This window comes from Eleginops maclovinus, chromosome 9, assembly GCF_036324505.1.
Source record: "Eleginops maclovinus isolate JMC-PN-2008 ecotype Puerto Natales chromosome 9, JC_Emac_rtc_rv5, whole genome shotgun sequence".
In the NCBI taxonomy this organism is placed as follows: Eukaryota; Metazoa; Chordata; class Actinopteri; order Perciformes; family Eleginopidae; genus Eleginops; species Eleginops maclovinus.
The window spans coordinates 3675667-3692737 of record NC_086357.1 but is presented as its reverse complement, the minus strand read 5'-3'; the positions used below and the strand labels follow the sequence as shown (position 1 = coordinate 3692737).

The 17071-nt window shown below is 41.7% G+C and overlaps 2 pseudogenes; one reads left to right on the top strand and one right to left on the bottom strand.

Annotated features, from left to right (window-relative positions):
* LOC134869104 (desmoglein-2.1-like) overlaps nucleotides 1-17071 on the bottom strand; it is a 32128-nt pseudogene that overhangs the window by 6652 nt on the left and 8405 nt on the right.
* On the top strand, nucleotides 4544-6116 carry LOC134869706 (uncharacterized; annotated as a pseudogene).

The window sequence follows — 17071 nt, the reverse complement described above, 5'->3', positions numbered from 1 at the left end:
TTGAGTGTAGAAAACTAAGCTGACGTACTTTAAACCACAGAGGCCTTCGTCTATGTGATTTTGCACTGACCTGACATTCTCTGCCACTTTCCCAGTGTCTCCATCTTTTGCAGCGTAACGTGCAATGACTTCATTAGTGTTGACGAAGCTGCCTCCCTCTGAGACAGCAATAACTTTGACTTTGGGGTCAAATCTTGGCCCCTCCGGCTTGTTCTTCACATTAATTTTGATCGGATAGGTTTTATATGTGATACCATTTTGTGTGAATATTCCTCCTGATCCTCCTCCTCCAGAATCAGTTCCAGAAAATTGAACCTTGTTCTTCACAATTAATTCTAGGTCAAGGAGCGGAGGATTCTCATAATCGAGAGCCTTTGAAATGCAACACACAAACACAAAGTCTTAATGTCAATCTAAATGGTAGGAACTAAACTCCCTCTGGAGGAAACTTTAACATATTACAGGAAAGGGAACCCCCTAAAAGTATAATAGAGCCCCTTTAACAGGAGTTTAGAGAACCTGTAACTATTTGACAAACAGCCACAGTTTATAGAGATTTATACCAAATGAATTACATTTTTGGCCTCGTCTTGGAGAAGGCCTTAGATAGAGCCTCTGTGTGTGTGTGTGTGTGTGTGTGTGTGTGTGTGTGTGTGTGTGTGTGTGTGTGTGTGTGTGTGTGTGTGTGTGTGTGTGTGTGTGTGTGTGTTTGTGTGTAGGTGACCTTGTAGCCACAGGTGTGAGTGAATTGGTGTAATGTTCCCAGGTCAATAGGTTGACTCATTCATACGTACATAAATGTTCTTGCCTCACCTTTTATCATCCTTTTACTAACACTTGTGTTCCTTTTTAAATAAATGTGTGTACCTTGTCGAGCATCAGGATGCCCTCGTTGGTCGCCTTGTCTATTTTGATGCTGAAGTAGCCGGCCTCGTTTCCTCTGACGATTTCAAACACGGCTTCCCAGTTCTCTGAGCCCTCCAGGTCCAAGTCCTCTGCTTTGATCCTTATCACCTCCACACCCTCCGTGTTCTCCTCAATGCTGCCATCATACTGCAGGTAAATAGCATTGTGAGATGCATTCATTTTAAAGACATTTCCATATATGATTGTTTTCCCTTAAAGGAAACACTAAACCCATTTATCTCTCAATCCATTTATCTTATACATCAATATACAGTTTACATGCTGATAAATAAGAAAGTACCTGCACTTTTTCCAGAGTGGGAAGGTTGTCATTCACATCTTTGACATGAATGACAACAGTGCTGGTTGCACTGTGTCCGCCTGGTCCACCATTTAGGTCTTGACCTTTCACTGTCAGAGTGTACTTATCTACTTTCTGAAATAAGAATGTGGATTAGGATAGGAAGTGTTAGAGCAGGGATCTCTGTAAGATTCAGTCAAACTACTACAGTAATCTAAAAGGATGGCAAATCATCAAGCTACAGAATGTGCAGTGCTGTGAAGTAGGCTACTACATAAACATTAAGGCATTCACAATACAGGGAGTCTCACATACAGGGAGTCTCACATACAGGGAGTCTCAGAGCCCAATAAACACAGGTTTTTCCTGTTCCCACCGCAGCGGAGCCGGCTCTCGGCTTTCAGCCCCGGCTCTAGGCCCCGTAAACCGGCGTTTATCTGGCTCCAAAAAACTGTGGGACAAGAACCACATACGTCACGCTTACGTCGGAAGGGGGATGAGATTAACCTGAGCAATATTAGTTCATGGCAAGTACGAGTTGTAACGAGCAGTAGCGATGATCAAATTGAATAGAATGCGAGCACACACTTATAAAAAGCACACTTTACAAAGTTAGGCAACACTTAGGCAACACCAGGCTTAGTGTGATTCAGTTTCTTTTTTACCTTACTTTTAATGATCTTCCGTTCACTTTTATTATTCATTGTAAAGAGCAGGCAGACGTTTTCCTGTTGTTTTGTATTATATTAGCTATCGGATGGAATCAATACATGGGCTACACAGGTTGCAAAGTCCGACTATCAAAAGTGAAATCATATTGAAAATACACCAGTAAAATATGCCTGTAGAAAACGGCTTGTGCCACAATATGATAACAAGTAGTCGTGTGGTCAGGTTAGCTTTGGTTGCTATGCTACCCTCACCCATTTTATACCACAACAACTTTCATAACAGCGTTGTGATGCCAAACAGCGTCAGTTCAGACTGACACACATTCAGTTATTGGGATGGGGGGTATGCATCAGCTGCTTGTGTGACAGTCAGACAGTAAATACTTTCCAGTGGCCGCTGCCGTGAGTTAACGGCAGACTAAACGCCAGTTGACGAGCAGCACTGCAGCGGTCGGTAAAGCCGATCAAACACATTTATAAACACGGCTCTCTGGAGAAAGTATAAGATTGGAGAAGTAGTTCTGTAATTTAATCTGTCTTCGTAAAATTAAAAGCAACGCTAGCATCGACCCAACGCAGTGTTGTTGTTGTTGTTGTTTTGAGCGGCGTTGGGGGGGAAATCAGCGTCTTGACACAGCACCACTTGGGCTCTGGGCGATGGAAGCACAATTGGGGATAGAAAGAGCAGCCGGTTCGGAAGCAGAAGAGCTCTAGCACAGAGCTGAAGCTGGAGCTGGTTTGGTGGGAAAGAGGCATCTGTGTGTAGCTGGCCTGTACCACTACACTGACACTTGGTGTATTTTGCTTGTCAGAGTCTGCCCCCCTTCCTTCTTTCACATAATGGTATGATCCAAGCCTGTCCTCCATGTGATTGGCAGCATGATGTCCCTGCATGGATTCTCAGCAAAGCTGAGCAGGGGTGCTGAGGAGTCGACTCTCCCCGACGGGAGTCGACTCTTCTCGTTCATCACTACAATTTATTGCAGACAATGCTCGTTTGACATAATTATTTTCCCGTAAGAGCGGAAACATGAGCAATCTCTCCAACATCTGACCTCAAGGAATCATATTTACACAGAGAAATGCACATGTACGACTGCCGTATCTTGTAGCTCTGTTACACCAATGACGTGTAAGGTGGGACAAGTACTCTTGTACTTCAGTAAAAGTAGAAATACAAGAGTGTAGGGATAATCTGTTAGTAAGTAAGTAAGACCTGCATTCAAAATGTTACTCAAGTAACAGTAGGCCTACTAAAGTATTAGCACCTAAATATACTTAAAGTACCAAAAGTAAAAGTAATCAATTGGTAAATTAGTTTAGTTTGTCCTTTCAAAAACAACAAAAGAACCAATAAAAATACGGTCAAAATACCGGATCGAGAAGGAGTATTGGTGAGAGTAGTAGTACCGATAAAGTCTTAACGATACCCATCCCTACACAGAAGAAGTCATTGATAGGTAGGCTATGTGTGGAAGAGGAATGGAATAGTGATGTGATTTTTTGCAATCTGCAGTACAAATAGTAGTCAATGTTGATTCATATATTTTCATTAGAAAATGTTGAATTCAAAAATCTCCTTCTGAGGGAAGTAGGCCTACTAGTTTCAATATTTGTGTGAACAAATATCCATTGTTCGATATTTGTTCACACAAATATTATACACACAAATCTAGCTCCATAGATTAGTTTTTGTAAAAAATAATTCCAGTCCTCTGGGTTTGACACCACCCTTGTGGATGTAGTTCACACTGTACCTCTCTGTCCAGGGCAGAACCTATAACGCAAACGGTCCCCTCGCTGGAAATGGAAAACATGTCACCGGGTGGTTGCTGATCTACGATGGTATAGGCGATCAGAGAGTTTATATTTCCTGGTTCATCAGCATCAGTTGCAGTTATTTTCATAACTGAAGTCCCTGTAAAACATTATTTAATAAAAACAGTCAAAATGTACATTTGATAAAGTTCAGTCGGCTTTTCACTGATGAAAGAAAACTAAATGCATCACAAATCACAATGGTTATAAAGATCAGAAAAACGAGGGGGTGGGAGAAATTGTCCAATAGTGATGACAGCTTTGCCATCACATGTTGCCATTAATAATGTAAAGTGATAAAGTAATGTCAGATTATGATTATGATAATGTTTACCAAATGTACAGTTACTTACCTTTGTTATACTAGTTCTAAGTGTCAATTAAACTTTTGGAGAAATCCGACCTCTTGATTGCATAGAAATTAGTTAAGTATGTTGTCCTTTAAAAGTGTTTCACTGTTGCTAAACTGTTGTGTAATCTGTTAAGGGTAAATTCATTTTAGTTCAGTTTTACCTGGGTCTTGTTAGAGCCGCTTTGCATAATTACCCACTCAGCTGCCCTTTGCTTGCTCTGCTGGGGGTCAGATCAGGCAAAGCTGAAGCCACTGATCAACCAACTCAGCTGCAACTAATTGCAACTAATAAAGAGTGTTTTATAAACCTTTTTTTATTTAACTGATCTGGTATCAACTGACTCCACTCTCTCCCCTTACTCAGACATGTGTTTCCTTTTCATTCTTGTTCATGTTTCTACTAGAAGACATTATAAGCCTTACAGTTTATCACCACAACATCTATAACACTCTGATCTATCTAACTCACTCCAATCACACACAAAACCTTGTCACATGCGGCCTGTGGAAGTGGAAGTGCCAGTCCACATGTGACCAAAAAACTCTTCTCCATCTTTTCCTCTCTTCTTGAACCCACTAGCCCCCCACCTCCATCCTCCCATCTGCCATGCAATTTTGTCAACTATTTTGAGGAAGAAATAGTGGACATACGTTTTTCACTTCCCAACTTACCTAATGACACTAACTGCTCATCTTCCACTTCCCCCATTCACAGTCTAACATCCTTCTCCCCCTTTCTTCCAATGAGGTTCTCACCCTCATTGCCTCTGCTCACCCTACCACCTGCACTCTGGACCCCTACACCATTTCTTACCCACTTTATTAATACTTCAGTAACAACTAGCTGCTTCCCTAACACTCTCAAAGAGGCAAGGGTAAATCCTGCTCTCGACCCCTCGGACGTAACACTCTACCCACCTGTCTCTCTTCTTTCCTTTCTTTCTAAATCACTTGAGTGTGCCATCTTTAATAGACTCTCTTCCTACCTTCATCAGAACAACCTTCTTGATCCACATCAGTTTCAAGGCCGGCCATCCAACCAAGACTGCCCTCCTCGCGGTCACTCAGAAATCCCACACTGCTAAAGCTGCCTCCCTCTCCTCTGTCGTCATCCTTCTAGACCTCTCTGCTGCTTGTGACACAGCAAACCACTTTCTACAAACTCTCCAAGAACTGGGAGTCTCAGACTATGCACTCTCCCTGCTTACGTCCTACAGCAAAGATTGCAGCTACAGGGTTACCTGGAGAGGGTCTGTGTCTGACTCTCCTCAACTCCTTACTGGGGTCCCACAAGGATCTGTCCTAGGACCCCTCCTCTTCTCTCTGTACACAAACTCTATTGGTTCTCTGATTCACTCTCACGGCTTCTCTTACCATAGCTACGCAGATGACACACAACTGATTCTGTCTTTTCCCGAGCTTTTCTGCTCATCACCTGAAGCTCAGCCTAAACAAGACTGAACTGCTCTTCATCCCAGGTAAGGACTCTCCAATCCAGGATCTTTCCATCAACATTGGCACATCTGTTGTTTCCCGGACTCAGACTGCAAGGAACCTGGGCGTGACCCTGGACGACCAGCTGAACTTTACCGCTAACATCGCTGCTACAACCCGTCCCTGCAGATACACTGTGTACAACATCAGAAGGGGTATGTCCCCTCCTGTCCCAGGAGGCAACACAGGTCCTGGTAGAGGCTCTGTTCATCTCACGCCTTGACTACTGCAACTCCCTGCTGGTTGGTCTACCTGCAAATGCCATCCGACCTCTACAGCTAATTCAGAATGCTGCAGCCCGACTAATTTTCAAACTCCCCAAGTTCACCCATACTTCACCTTTCCCTTCTCGGGCTGCCAAAATCTACTTCAAGACACTGGTACTGGCCTACCGAGCCGTGAGGGGATAAGCCCTTTTCTACATTCAGGCCTTGGTTAAACTATACACTCCAGTTTGCTGTCCTTGCTACTAAATGGTGGAATGAGCTCCCTATTGACATCAGGACAGCAGGAACCCTGCATATTCTGTCGCAAACTGAAAATACATCTGTTTCAATTGTGCCTTGGATATTAAATTATTGAGGCAAAATTTATAATAATAATAATAATTTATGCCTTGTAACTTCATCAGCACTGACAATAGTATCACTTGCTTGAATTTAATATATCTGCACCTTCCTTGTTGTTCTGACTTTGAATCTTTGTAGTTTTCGCTTTGGATAAAAGCGTCAGCCAAATGAAATGTAGTGTAATGTAAAAAAAAGATGTAATGTAAAATGTAAAATTAAGCAGCATAATAAAAATAAGGCAAGAAAATAAAAAATCTCGTATTTCTAAAACCAGAATGTTTGTTGTATATCTGAAGTAACTGTAGAGTAACTTTGATGGAAGAATCGTGATTTGTACTCAAAAGCAGAAACACTTGCCTGGAGGACTGAGCTCTTTCACCTCCCCGGCCTCCATGTCTCCAAACACTGGAGCGTTGTCGTTCTCATCTACAACTTTGATTCGTATGTCAATTCTTTTCTCTGCTTCTCTGCCATCAATGAACGTAGCAATACCTGACAGCTGAAACAGAAATGTGTGTTTTAATGTTATTTTCCTCAATCACTTATTCAGAATCTAATGCAGTGGCATTCAGGCCAAAAAGCACAGAACAGCACTCACATTGTACGTATCGATTTCTTCCCTGTCGAGCAATTTGGTCACACGAATGTATCCAGTATCAGGGTCGACAACGAACACATTGAAGGGAGGTTTATTTACACCGATGCCTTCTAGAGCGTAGTGAATTCCCTTTGTTTCAAAATCTGACCGAATCTGAAACACAAAACAGGAAGACGATCATTTCACTGCATCAGAGAAAACCCACTCAAAAGACATTTGCAGACGACAACACCTGCTCCCTGAATTCTTCCTGTTTGTGGTTAAATAGTTCCTTCTTTGTCTGTTACAGAATATATGGGTATAACTAATCAGTGACTCACCTTGGAAATATACTCTTTTCTGGTGTAGTCTACATTTTCCTTCAGTGGCTTTGGGGGGAGAATCCATTCCCTTTTTTTTCTCACCAGCTTGTCTCCAGAATTAGCAATCACCACAACAACAGCCTGCAACACAATAGTAATAATGAGTTAACACTGAACCTTTGTATAAAACAATGCTCCACTGTAGCATTTAAGAATGTCTGACATCACTTGAAGGGGCCCTATTATGCTCCGTTTCAGGTTGATATATGTTGTGTCTCTACTGTGACATACCTAAATCTTCAAAATGGTCTTTATTTTCCTCAGAGTGCCATAACTATGTTTAATAGTATCGTCTGGTCGTTTGTAAGCAACCACCATTTGTTATGACACATAGAAGCTTCAGACATTCATCAATCAATGTGAATATCTCCTAAGGATGTGTTAACCAAAGACCTTATTTCAGGCTTCAAGCTGCAATAGACAAGAAGTCAACAGTCTGAACAACAGGTACGCCCTCCCTCCCACTCAAAGGGGCAGGTCACATATCCCTCCTAGGGGGATCTTTTAATTCACTGATTGGTATATTTCTATGATTATGAATGATTTGAGCACCAATGCCAGAGTTTAGACCAGGAAAATAGCATCTATACAAAATAACTATATTTCCTGGTACTATAGTGATTAACACTTCACTGATATGGTATTAAAGTAAAGTGTGATAGATTGATTGTTATGAAGTCATGCAAGTGCAATAGATACAAACGGTCAAAAAGGGACATTAAAAGACGTGAATTCATTTAACCCTTAGATGCATAAGTGGGTCAAAAATGACCCGGTGAGGTTGTTTTCTTGAAATATCTTCGTAATGAAAAATTGTTATCATTTCATATTCCAGGTATTCCTCAAAAAACATGTTTTTGATATAATTACATTTACATTTTTAACTTACCTTTTATATATTTTAAGAAATTGTAATTTTTGTATTACTACCCCAAGCTTCCATAAGTGGGTCAAAAATGACCCGCATGCATTTTCTATGGAATCCAATGGGAACCTTTGATTCTTATCAACTGTGGCTGTCAGGAATACATTAACTGTGGACCACACAGACTATATCAGAAGTGTCACCCTCAGGAAGATTATTTTACACAGCAACAGCTGATACGTGTAAGTATTATCTTCATATAATATTGTGTGTGTGTCTTTCAGGACTGTTGTTATTATTATGTATCAACAAATTAGCCTACTTTATAACTAGCTAACACTAGCTAGCTAACTAAGATAGCTAACATTACTATACGTATTGTGTGTGCGTGTGTGTGTGTGTGTGAGTGTATTCATTTATATAGCTACATATTGATCTATTGAAAACATTACTCTTATGTTTCCTCATCCAAGGTGTCATGGCTGCTAGATACACAGCTGAAATGGTCCTACAGATGCTGGATGATGGAGAGGCAGTAACGGGGTTGGACTCCGAGTCTGAAATTTCTGATGATGAGGACCCAGACTATTGTCCAGGTGGCAGTGGCAGTCGTCCACCTGGAAATCCAACTGAACAGGATCAATCTGACTCAGAAGATTCCTCTTCTGTGTCTTCTGAAGAAGAAAGTGTCCAAATCATGTCCAACAGAATGAGTCGGAAGGGCTCTTACTGGAGCGAGTTACCTCCCACCCAGGGCAGAACACAGAGCCACAATATACTCAGAAGTCGGTCAGGGCCTGCACAAGGGCTTAGCACCACTGTCTCACCAAAAGATGCATGGGAGCTCTTTATCACTGATGATATAATACAAGAGGTGATCAAGTGCACAAACTTGGAAGGACGGAGAGTAGCAACAGCTAGAGGAAAAGAATGGAAAAATGTCACCAAAGATGAATTCATGGCCTTCATTGGATTGACCCTGCTTGCAGGAAGTGAGAAGAACTGGGATGTATCAGTCCGTGAGCTGTTTGGGAGTCCTCTACATAATCCCATGTACAAGGCCACTATGGCTGTTGGAAGATTTGAAGACATTCGCCGTACCTTGCGCTTCGATGATAAGAGGACCAGCACCCAGAATTCAAGAGCGGAATCACCAATGCACGACGGCTCTTCCTCAAAGAGCTGTCAAAGGAGCTTGTCCCACCACACATGAGGAGTCGACTGGAAGGCTGCCCCCAACTGCAAACCCCGATTATTGAAACAATAGAAAGGTGTGGGGTGACAAAACCACAACCCAGCCACAGGAAAGAAGCAGACAGGGCCAACCAAAGAGAAAGAGGTGTCAGATCTGCCCAAGTAACAAAGATCGCAAAGTCAACAATAGGTGTGGGAAATGCAATGTACCTGTGTGCAATGATCACAGCCAGAAACAGGTAGTTTGTCTGAACTGCATACAGTGATGAGACAAGAAGGCAAAACAGGGAAAAGAGAGAGGAACTGTCAATGACTGGACAGTTACACACATACATACACACACACACACACACACACAGACAGACACACAGACACACACACACACACACACACACACACACACACACACACACACACACACACACACACACACACACACACACACACACACACACACACACACACACACACACAAAACACAGACAATGGATGTTCACATTTTTCTATTGCTGTTCTGGGTAATTTTCTTTTTCAAAAATGTTAAAAAGTGAAAAATAAAGATATTTCAAACATGAAATCATTCTTGTGTGGTCCTAAATATAATACTAAATATTATACAAGTGATTATTCTTAACCAAATTGACAAAAATGGCATAAAAACACATTGATTCTAATATGGGTCATTTTTGACCCACTTATGGAAGAGTGTAGGGTCCAGTCACTCGTGCATCTAAGGGTTAAATAGATGATGCTATAAATGATAAAAGAGTCCTTTAAAAGTGTTTAAAACATACACAGTGTTAAAAAACGTCTTTAAAAAGTATAATATGTTTTTACACTCGGTGATCTGCTTTTCGAGCCTTGTTTTAAATCTGTGATCGTTTAGTCAGGTCTACAGAATCCGGAAAGGGGAACTCTCTGCGGCGATGTGGCACTGCGAAGCTGTTCGAGAGAAAGCGTCTCTGAGAGTCGTTCTTTTATATCTCCCTTTCCAGGTGAAAGTTTGTAAAAATGTTTTAGTTTGTATTTTGTTAATATTTTTGACCAAATTTAGAGAGTGTTAAAGTATTTGTATGTTTATATTTTACGATGTTGAATGTGCTTGAAGCTGCGCCAATTCCGCAGCGTCAGTTATGCCAAGTCCACACTACACGATTTTTAGCCCAATCGGCCGCTCCCAGACGGATTTTGGAGCTCGGGGACGAATCGACGCTAAATCAGAGTTAAATCGGCGCTCGGCAGTCGGGGTTTGATCGTTATGTGTGAACTGCTCAAGAGCGAGGTGAGAGACTCCCCGACGCCCGACTGATATCTAGCAAGCTAAATATCGGGACCTGTCGGGGAATCCAAATCCTTCACGTCAGCCCCGCCGCCAAATCCAGCTGCATTCAGCTCGGGGCGCAGGAGAGGTGCGCCCCAACATCGTCCTATCTCTTGTATTGAAGAGGAGCTACTGCGCATGTACAACTTTTAACGAGAGTCTATTCGCCTTATTCACCTGGCGGCCATTTTGAAACTCGAACGAGGCTGAGGCATAGACTGTATATATACAGCCCATAGACTGTATATATACAGTCTATGGGCTGAGGGGTACACAAACCCGGAAGTTTGACTCCGACGCATACGATCTATGGAAGATTCAGCAGCACCAGCAATGGAAACTCCAGTGTGGACCACCAACCTTTCTTGTTTGCCAGAATTAACAATTCAAAATGTGGAGCAGTGGGCCAGTACCGACTGCAACATCCCCCGGGCGGTGTTAATTAAAGGATACAGTAACTGGATCGAAGGTTTTATCCACGACATTGAAGGTAAGAATGGACGCTAATTTACCTCAGTTTCTGCTAGCGTGTAGCAGCTAGGGGTAGTAAGCTTAGCTGTGATATGGAGTTGTTGACTGTACTATGTTTGATTTTATTTAAAACTTAACATGTATTTAATCGACAGTTAATAGGAGCCCAACACACATATTTGTGAGGGCTAGGTCTTTTCCCTCGGTGCGGAAAAATGAGTCACCGTACAACATACAGGTATCATAGTGGGCAAACTGCTCAGTTCGCAGAGCAGTGCCACAGTTTAAACCAGCTTGCTAAATGTTCATTATGAGTTTTATCAACGATGTACCTTTCCCTGTCTGACTGAAAATAACATGTTGATTTTATCTCATTAACATGTTATCTCTAGTTGATGTAATATCACATAAGCCTCATTGATATCTACTCAAATACAGTATTATCTTGTTTCAAATTAGCAAAGCCAGACAGCGCTAGGTGCATGTTGCTATTGCTTGTTGACAATGATAGTATAATGACAGTATAACTATCAGGTAAGTGATAAGGTAAGCTAAGTATTAACATTCATAAGATAAGAGTTGCTCAGTTCTTGGAGCAGTGTATCCAGGGTTGAGGAAGGTTCACTGCACACTCAGTGTATGTGTGTGTGTGTGGAGCAGTCGGTACTGGCCCACTGCTCCACATTTTGAATTGTTAATTCTGGCAAACAAGAAAGGTTGGTGGTCCACACTGGAGTTTCCATTGCTGGTGCTGCTGAATCTTCCATAGATCGTATGCGTCGGAGTCAAACTTCCGGGTTTGTGTACCCCTCAGCCTCGTTCGAGTTTCAAAATGGCCGCCAGGTGAATAAGGCAAATGGGCAAAGATTCCTGCGCCCCAGGGCGGAAATACGTCACCAATTAGACAATGTCAACGAACGAAACAACTTTACTCATCATTAACTATGAAATATTTATCTTGCACATCTAAAAGAATATATACATATATTTCGAAATATTTTTATTTTATTATTTCATTTTTATATCATTTTTTTTATGTCTTATTCAAGGAAATGTGGTGAGAGGTGAGTGGTGGGGCGGCGCCCTAGCGCCCTCTATTGGCCAGCCGCCACTGCTGGTGACAGATCGTGTAGTGTGTGTGACCCCCTTTTTCAGTTCAATCGCGTAGTGTGCACACCACAACGACTTCAAGACTCCCGAGCGAGTTGTGTAGTGTGAACTGGCAAGTGATCATACGACTTTGAAAGTCGTGTAGTCTGTGCAAGGCATTAGAGAGCAGCATGACTGGATGGAGACGCACATGGTGTGCAGCTCATGTGTGGCTCAGTGATGTACACAGATAAATACTGTGTGTGTATGTTTATTTCTAGTGTGACTGTTTGATATGAAGAATGTGTAGAAGGTGTATCGAATGTAAGAACAGCAGAAGATGTTTTATTCACAGTTTTTAAAATGTATTATTTATTATGTGCATGTAAGCTTGGAAATGTAAGTTTTATTTTCTAAGTTGCTATACTATTTGCATAAATGTGTTTATTTGGAATAGAGAGAAATTGCACAATATCGTTTACAGTGTTTTGTACCAGTTTTGAAGACAATACCACTCTCCGCGAAGCTGTTCAAGAGAAAGCATCTGTCTGAGAGTCGTGCTTTTATATCTCCCTTTCCAGGGTGTAACAAAAGCAGTAGCTTATAGCAGGCATCACCAAATGGCGGACGGTGGTCCGGGTCCGGACCCAGTGACGGTTCTGCCCGGACCCCTTAAAATTCTAATGTTAATAAAAAGATAAGTCATTTGTGCATGCGCAGCTAATCTAGTGAATACGACAGGAGCATCATCAATAGCCAAGCCAATCAAATCAATTGTTTACCTTTCAGCACCAGAGAATAGCGAGAGAGAGAGGAGATGAGAGAAAATGCCTTGCTTAAAAGTGAGAAAAGTAGATGGTGAAAACCAAACTTTTAAAGATGAATGTACGGACCAATACATGTTCGTTCTGCCTGCAGCCAGTTCTAAACCTTTGTGTCTCATATTCTGTGAAACTGTGTCGTTAATAAAAAGTGGCAACGTTAAGTGTCACTATGAGACCAAACACGGGTCGTTTGAGGAAAGGTACCTGCAGAAGTCCGCAGTGAGGGCGAGTAAAATTATCGAACTGAAAGCACAGTATGACATGTCTACCCGTGTCCTCACGCATACTTTACTTGAAGGTAAACAAGAAGACGACGTGTGAAAAAATTAAGCAAATCCCATTGTCAGCTGCAACAACAACCAGAAAATCTGAACTATTAGCAGAGGATGTACTGGCACAGCTTGATGCAGCTCTCCAGAACGCAGTATGCATATCCTTAGCCATTGATGAGTCCACAGATGTAACGGATAATGCCCAGCTTTTGGTGTATGTGAGATTTCTAAACAAAGAGATATGTGAGGACCTGTTGGGTTTAATGCCACTTGAGACACACACAAGAGGAGAGGATATATATGAGGGGATAAAGGAGATTAATCTGAAGCAAGTAGACTCAGTCACCACAGATGGTTCACCTGATCTCATAGCCTACCACTGTATCATCCATCAGACTGTTCTCTGTGCCATTCTGTCCGAAGGGTTTGCTGAAATAATGAATACCATGATGAAACTCATCAACTTCCTCAGGGCATCCTCATTCCATCAGCATCGACTGCTGAGAGAATTTCTGAAAGAAATGGAGGCAGATGCAAATGACCTACTACTCCACAACAACATAAGATGGCTGAGCAAAGGGAATGCACTGGGACGCTTCTGGTCCATCCGAAAGGAAATAGCTGCTTTCTTACAGCAGCTCAAGACTCAAAAAGCAACACCGTTTGCAAAATGTTTGTAAAATAAACACAAGATGGATGTAGTGGCTTTTTTGTTGGACATCACAGGACACCTTAATGAGCTCAATGCAGGGTCAGAAACAGTCTGTGTGTGACTTGATGAAAACTGTCCGCTCCTTCCAGATGAAGCTGGACATTTTCAAAGAAGATCTCCAGGGAGAGTGTGAGCACTTCAAACAAATGTGGGAACAAATTCAGGGTGAGAGAGACATTTCCCCTTATGTCAACTTCATAGACAAGCTGATGGAAACTTATGTCAACAATTTGACAGCTTCAACCTTGGACACCAGCTCCTCCTGCTAATCGAGAATCCATTCCTTATCAGAGAAATCAGAGAATGTTCAAAGGAGGTGACACAGACCATCAAGTGGGCACATCCTGGATCTTTACAGTTAGAGCTCACTGATCTGCAAGCAGATTTTGCTCTGAGAGAGCATTTTGAAACAACTGACTCTGCTTTTTTCTGGTTACAGATTGTGCCTGAAACGATGTTCCCTGGTCTAGCCAAAGTAGCACTACACACCTTAACCATGTTTGGATCAACTTACATCTGTGAGACAGCTTTCTCTACGATGAACATTTTTAGAACAAAGTACCGTTCCAGGCTCACCAATGAGGATCTCCACATGAGCATGAGAATGGCACTAACCCCATTTAAGCCAAGATTCAAACTGCAGGACAGTTACATGCCCATTTCTCTCACTAAGAAAGGAAGTTGGAAAGAGAGGAAGGAGAGGAGGAAAGGAGAGAGGAGAAGGGGAGCTGCTCAAAGCTCTGCACATTCCTTTTAGTCAGTAAATTCTGCCCTGTTCTATTTTACTTGAAATGTTGGCGTTAGCCTAAAGTTCCTGTGTTATTTTATTTGAAATGTAGTTAATACATGTTTGAAAAAGGGGGTGGGCCGATTCAAAGGTCTTTTGTTTAACTTTTTTCTTAAAGATGCACTTTTATTTTATTCAAAAGATACTGAATGTTTTTACATTACTTGAAGTATAGGCCCTAAGTTCAGGCTGCTCAAAGCTGTGTTTGCACTTTTTATTTATTTTATTCAGAAGAAATTCAGTCTGTTGTCTGTTACTTGAAATGTAGTAATGACAACTACAGTATTGTTTTCCATTCAAGTGCCATACAAGTTCAGACTTATCTGTATGTTAAAAGTATATTACTTCGAAAACACTTGAAATTTGACAATAAATGATATAGAAATGTACGTATGTTGTTGATTTTATGTACATCAGAGTACACTATTTGGAGTGACAATACAGTGGGGAGAACAAGTTTTTGATACACTGCCGATTTTGCAGGTTTTCCCACTTACAAAGCATGTAGAGGTCTGTAATTTTTATGATAGGTACATTTCAACTGTGAGAGGCGGAATGTAAAACAAAAATCCAGAAAATCACATTGTATGATTTCTAAATAATTAATTTGCATTTTAGTGCATGACATAAGTATTTGATCACCTACCAACCAGTAAGAATTCCGGCTCTCACAGACCTGTTAGTGTTTCTTTAAGAAGCCCTCCTGTTCTCCACTCATTACCTGTATTAACTGCACCTGTTTGAACTCGTTACCTGTATAAAAGAGACCTGTCCACACACTCAATCAAACAGACTCCAACCTCTCCACAATGGCCAAGACCAGAGAGCTGTGTAAGGACATCAGGGATAAAATTGTAGACCTGCACAAGGCTGGGATGGGCTACAGGACAATAGGTAAGCAGCTTGGTGAGAAGGCAACAACTGTTGGCGCAATTATTAGAAAATGGAAGAAGTTCAAGATGACGGTCAATCTCCCTCGGTCTGGGGCTCCATGCAAGGTCTCCCCTCGTGGGGCATCAATGATCATGAGGAAGGTGAGGGATCAGCCCAAAACTACACGGCAGGACTTAATCAATGACCTGAAGAGAGCTGGGAACACAGTCTCAAAGAAAACCATGAGTAACACACTACGCCGTCATGGATTAAAATCATGCAGCGCACGCAAGGTCCCCCTGCTCAAGCCAGCCCATGTCCTGGCCCGTCAGAAGTTTGCCAATGACCATCTGGATGATCCAGAGGAGGAATGGGAGAAGGTCATGTGGTCTGAGACAAAAATAGAGCTTTTTGGTCTAAACTCCACTCGCAGTGTTTGGAGGAAGTACAAGGATGAGTACAACCCCAAGAACACCATCCCAACCGTGAAGCATGGAGGTGGAAACATCATTCTTTGGGGATGCTTTTCTGCAAAGGGGACAGGACGACTGCACCGTATTGAGGGGAGGATGGATGGGGCCATGTATCGCGAGATCTTGGCCAACAACCTCCTTCCCTCAGTAAGAGTATTGAAGATGGGCTGTGGCTGGGTCTTCCAGCATGACAACGACCCGAAACACACAGCCAGGGCAACTAAGGAGTGGCTCCGTAAGAAGCATCTCCAGGTCTTGGAGTGGCCTAGCCAGTCTCCAGACCTGAACCCAATAGAAAATCTTTGGAGGGAGCTGAAAGTCAGTATTGCCCAGCAACAGCCCCGAAACCTGAAGGATCTGGAGAAGATCTGTATGGAGGAGTGGGCCAAAATCCCTGCTGCAGTGTGTGCAAACCTGGTCAAGAACTACAGGAAATCTCTGATCTCTGTAATTGCAAACAAACGTTTCTGTACCAGATATTAAGTTCTGTTTTTCTGATGTATCAAATACTTATGTCATGCAATACAATGAAAATTAATACTTAAAAATCATACAATGTGATTTGACGATTCGGACCTTTGCTAGGAGGACATTTTAGGAACTGAACCTCTTTGAATTTTAATTGAATACCCCTGGCTTATAGCATCAACATGTGTTTGAAAATCTGTGGGATTCACAAACACAGGCATGATTAAGATACAGCACAGGAAGCCGGATTTTTCTTTTTTAAATTAAAATGTTATATTGCTTTCATTCATATAGCATACACAACATATATATATATATATATATATATATATATATATAAGTGGTTTAGGATGCAATGCTTTGGTCACCAAACTATAGATATATTTGGAACTATAGATTTCATTTATTTTTTACATATTACTGGGCACGTTTCAAACAGGGAACACCTGTTGTTTATATGCTATTTGAGCAGAAAAAGAAAACCTCCAGGTTTTGACTTCGATAGTGTAAATAGAACAAGTGTATAATGATTACTTGTGGGAATGAGTTGAAACTTAACACTAAAAAACTTTTTGTTTAAAATACCGATATATATGGTATATCGCCATTCGGACTAAAAATACCGGGATATCAGATTTGGTCCATATCGCC